We start from the raw sequence: 5,764 nt of genomic DNA on the forward strand, positions 1-5,764 counted from the left end.
GCTTGATGGAGAAATGAAAGTGTTCAAAGCAGTTTGTGAAAAAGCAGAGCAGCCATTATCTCCAGGCAGGAACCACGGGACAAAGATTACTCTTCCTGCCCTTTACTGTGTTTAATGAATAGACAGATAATAACTGGAGGAGGAGTGTCGGCAGCAGCAGTCTGAAGCGGATCTTTACAAGCTCTTTTCATTTAAAAGGAAACATTATTGTAAAAGATCAGTTTACAGGTATTTTTCTTACCTGGAATGTGGCGTTAAAGCATGCGACCATGCTGCGTTTAAGAGCGCCCGTAAACTCCTGTTTCATAGATTAATAGGTGTAATGATTTATTACATTTATTTAAAAGCGGTTAAAGAAGTACTCAGATACATTACTTAGTAAAAGTACTAGTTCAATAATGTAAAAGTACTCCATTGTAAGTTAAACTTCTCCATAAAGAAAATGTACTTCAGTATTTTATTAGCAAATTCATTCTCAAAAGTATTCATTCTGCAAAATATATATTTCTGTATATTATTAGACTGCCAGTGGTGGAAGGTAAGTGAGTACGTTTACATAATTACTTTACAATTTCGAGGTACTTTTACTTTCAAGATATTTTAAGTACATGTTGCTGATATTACATCTGTCATTTTCTTAGCTGGTGAACCCTCTCAGATTGTTTCATTTGTAAGGTTTTTAGCGACATAAAGAAAAAGGTCAAATAGAAAAATGGCACTAAAATAAGATTTTAGTGTGTTACTTGAATGACTACTTGCTTGAGTATATGTAGAGCTGCATACAAACAAACCCTCAGCTGTTGATAATGCGTCCCAGCTGAACTTTGTCAGGTCAAAGTGTACTAAAGTAATAATGAGATAAAATACATGATGAATGCCATGCTGTGTATGTCCACTGGAGGGGGATATGTGACACTTTGTAATGCAGGAGATAGAAGTTAAATACAGTTTTAAGCATGTGGATAGAAACATTGAGATTTGCATTCAACAGCTGTTTAAATCAGGTCAGACATCTGCTGCAGCTCCATGGAAAAGATCAGCATTGTACATGTCCAGATGAATGACATCGTGACCAACTGCTCGATCGTGTGTGTGTGTGTGTGTCATACAGTGAGAGGACTATAGATATACGGCAATGAAAGGGTTACTGTGCTGCTATCTACAGTATAGCGTCAGCATCAGCTTAACACAACAAATCATGTTTTATACATTCATCCATCTTGTACTTATTTTATTAATCTTTTTCTTCTCTGACCCAAAACAAAATCTTTATGAAAACTGTGGGTGAAACCTGAGAAAAGGACACATTTTAAATGTTTGTTGTTTCTTACATTTGCGATACAATTAAACACATTAGTGCTGGTGTTAATATTGCCATTTCTTTATACATTTATTTTAAAAATCCACAATTCATGGTTGAAAATAGCTCAAAACACCTTCTGTTTAAAATCGGTCCTAATCTTACATGCCAATTCCGAGATGCAGTCGACCGTTTGGGACAAATCTACATCATGAAATAAAAGAACCTTAAGGCCTCTAATCAAACCCCCCTCTCCACCTCTCCACACAGTGTCTGTTGTTTTTACTTTAACAGGTTCCAGAAAAACACTAAAAACCCAGACCTGCTCCAAACAGACGGACCGTGGGGTGTCATCCTGTCTTATTTGTGGTCGGATAGTAAATTAATCAAATTCATTGCCCCAATATCGTCATTTCCCAAGTTACCGTAGCTAGCTGTCCTCAGCTCTGTCATATAGGAAGGCAAAGTTCTCCCCTTTCCGCTGTCTTCCATAGGACCTTAACTCGGAAAGTTGTAACAGTTGTAAATGTACAATTTGTCAATTTTAAAAGATAATTTTAATGTCAAGAGAGTCGCAGTTTGTCATAGATTTGTAGTGGTATCGTTTAGTTTTGTGGGAAACCGCTCAGTGAACTACATCGCTCATCTCGCACAACGTACATCACCAACACTACCGTTAACTTGGCTTGCTAGCTAGCTCGGTAACGTAGCAATATCCACGCACAAAATGCAATTTTATCTTACCTGATAAATCCAGCGATTCTTTTTATCAGCCAGGAAGCGAATGAACGAGGAAGACCCTTTGTTCATGCCGTTACATCCTGGTATGAAACACGCAAGTATCTTAGCTTCAACGAGAGATGTCACGTACGCAATTTCTGGATGTGTATTCTTTCCAACTACATATTTTCTTACACTTCAACAGTTTGACGACAAAAAATAAAAATTATTCGTTTAGGTGACAAATGACATTTAAACTCAGACCTGGGCGGGAAGTTAACTTGTTAGCATGCTGATATTAGCTCAGCAAAAAACACAACCAACAGTTGAGGCTGAAGGGAATGCCATTGGTTTGCAGGTTTGGTCATAAATCAGAGTACCTATCGGATACATTTGAATTTATACCTCATAGCGACACTAGCCGAAAAGTCAGTGTATAACCAAAGTTACTACATTTCATCCTGATGGGAACATAAATATCTGCAGCAAATTCCACGCCAATTCATTAAACAGCTGTCAAGACATTTCAAAACCATAAATGTGCTGGAGAAAAAGTCAGGGGATCATCAGAATCATTAGCTCTGGAGAACATTGATGTCTGTACAAACAATAAATAGAATCGTGCCAATCCATCCACTTTCTTTTGATATATTGAAATCATCTAATCACGTTTCTTCGGTTGGTTGGTCAATGGGTTTGCAAACAGTCCAGGGATTTCCACCGTGCTGCTTAACTCAGCAACAGCTTCGCCACACAATGGATGCTTTTGACCACAGGCTTCTGATTAGTGTTGCACAATGAAAGGAAAGCTGTGGCGTGTGAATGGTGTGTGTGTGAGCCCAGATGTCCATGAGCTTAGATGTTGAATGTTCAATTATACTGCAGTACTACATAACCCTTTGTGTCGAGCTGAAGAAATGTAATTGAGATCATTTGATATGATATACATTGTATTGTTTGGAGAATAAGGAGCAAATTACCAACATGTTATCCCCAACCTCGGTCAGACATCTACTCCTGTTTCTTTTCTTTTAGACGACAGGGTTTAAATGTGTAGTCATTCGTTTAATTCGCCTTTTTCTCCAAACAATACAACGTATATCATATCAAATAATCCTAATTACATTTCCATTTCCTCTTTTAGAAATGGCAGATTATTGTAGCTAAATATGACACAAGGGTTTAAATATCTTGTGTGGTGCTGAACTAAATATATTATTAAGACACAGTGAAATGAAAAATTTATTTTCAAAGTATCCTGTGTTTATTCATCTTTTGTTCCATCCTAAATATGTTAAAAAACTATAGATTTTGTTAGCTACCACAGCTAGCAGCTTAAATTAGGTGTAACAAGCTAGCTATTTAAGCTAACGTAAATTCTATGCCTTTTTTACCGTTTCAAGTTGACTTGTGTTAAAACACAATGCACCAGCTAATACTGGAAATAACGGATGATTGTTGCCAAATGTGACGTGTATAAATGTGTTTCGTTGTGCTAAACGATTATTAAAGACACAGTAAAATGATAAATATACTTTATCTATGTTAAATAAATCTATAAAAATCTGTAATTTGTTGACTCTTGACAACCGTGGCTTGCAGATTTGATCAGATGTAGCTAGCTAGCTATTCAAGCTAACGTTCTTTGTGTGATTACTTATTTATTAAATTTAATTGTTTTGATCTGTGTTTTCGACTAATGTCTCTTGTTTGTTTGTTGGCAGTATCCACTCTGCTGCTGTACTCCTGCAAATGTCCTGCAAATTAGTAAATCTTATAACAATATTGGGGATTTATGGCCACATGGTTTCTTTGTTGGAGTAAGGAGGAATCATGATGCTGGTATTTCTCATTTAAATGGACAGACATTAATAGCTCCATGCAGATACAACTCCAAAAACGGAAATAATGCAAAAGTCTTGTTATTTTGACAAAATATTACATTCGACTGAGTGAAAATTACATTTGGAAATTAGATCCATTCATGCCTGTCAGACCCAGATGACCCAGACAGCGTGGCTGTTTTCTACCGTCAATCAACAAGTGACACCAGTCAGGAAATCAACCCACACAGCTCCTGCACATCTATTGTTGGTCACAGCGTTCAGGCCTCATCCCTGCATCACTGCAGATGGAGCGCTGGTTTATGCTCTGAACCAGGATAATCAGCGGAACAAAGCTGCACATTGTGTCCATTAAAAAAGCCCAGGAATGCATTTTAACTGCTGTATATTTATGGTTTATTGCACAAAATTGCGACATAGTAAGTCACTCTCCTCGTATATTTTCTCCCTCATCTGCTTCCCCCTTTGTTTATATTATTTTTCTCAGAACGCTTTGATAAAAATACCCTACCAGCTCGTCCCCGGGAGAATTCCCATTCTGTTCAAGCTGTCAATCTCCCCATCGGTGAGCCTGTTTATCTTGTGGTTATCTGTCACAGTCACTGACTTTAGGTTGTTATGCATCTCGTTCATGCTCGCCAAGTTTCTTTTTTTTTTTGTTGAAATAAACAGGAAACTAACTAGTTTAATTAATATGATTTATTTATGAACACGGCTTGGGGTATTGGAAACATCTTGAAATTTCAGTTTAGGCTCTAAGAGTTTAAAAATATGACATCTATGGCTGGCAGATTCTATCGGCTGCAGCTAACTAGCTAACGTAAGCTCCATGAATTGATTAAAAACACTGCCTCCAGTTGACTGTATAATGTTTCTAGCTCATCAAACTCATTTTAAAACAGGAATTGTATGAGAGAAATTGCTTTCTGATGAAGACAAACCAATGTGTTTGGCAAATGCATCACTAACTTGGGTTACTTCCACAAATCCAATGAAGAGCTGGACAAAGTTGCTAACGCTAGCCTAACTTCTGATGATCCTAAGCCTTTGTGTCATACTCACATTAAATAGCCATCTGTGTGGGCAGGCAGATCATCCAGTTCAGTCTTAGCAAGCATTGCCAACCTGCCAACCGTCCGTCTCCAGAGCTGTGTCCGCTCTCTTCTCAGCGAGCTGCGACATTATTTTACGGCCTCACCGTTGCGGTCGTCACCACAACAACAAACAACAATTGGCATTTTCTTTTGTATTGTCGAATGACCACGGAAAACAGTTAAATATCTGTTCTGCTCAGGCGGCAACCTCCAGTTCTGCAGCGTGTAGCCAATGCGGAAGTGTCTTAAAACTTGCACTCTATCCACTGACCAGCAGGGGGCGACTCCTCCGGTTTCAAAAATAAGTCTGATTGTATTGAAGTCTATGAGAAAATGACTCTACTTCTCTCTTGATTTAATACCTCAGTAAACATTGTAAACATGAGTTTATGGTCTCAATCTCTTCTTTAATACAGCATGATGTTCATTTCGTAAATGATGGTCCATTTAGAGTCAAACAGACCATAAAGCAGGGGATGCTTTAGGGCTTTAGTATACCAGAGACTCTATGTCACTGCTCCGCATTCCAAATATTGTCACTTTGGTTCATTGGTTGCGAAAAAACAACATGGCGACGGCCGTAATCCAAGATGGCGACGTAAAAATTTTCGAACTCATGGCTTTAAAACGGCAGTCCACAAACTAATGGATGACGTCACGATGACGTCCACTTCTTATATACAGTCTATGGTTCTACTCCTAATCTATCTCTATGATCCTCTCCGACCCAGTTAGACTGAACACAGTTCGGCCACTTTGGTTTCTAGGTTGGATTTATTTTTAACTGGAGACGAGTGAACCCGTGA

This window comes from Melanostigma gelatinosum, assembly GCF_949748355.1.
Source record: "Melanostigma gelatinosum genome assembly, chromosome: 16".
NCBI classification, from domain to species: Eukaryota; Metazoa; Chordata; class Actinopteri; order Perciformes; family Zoarcidae; genus Melanostigma; species Melanostigma gelatinosum.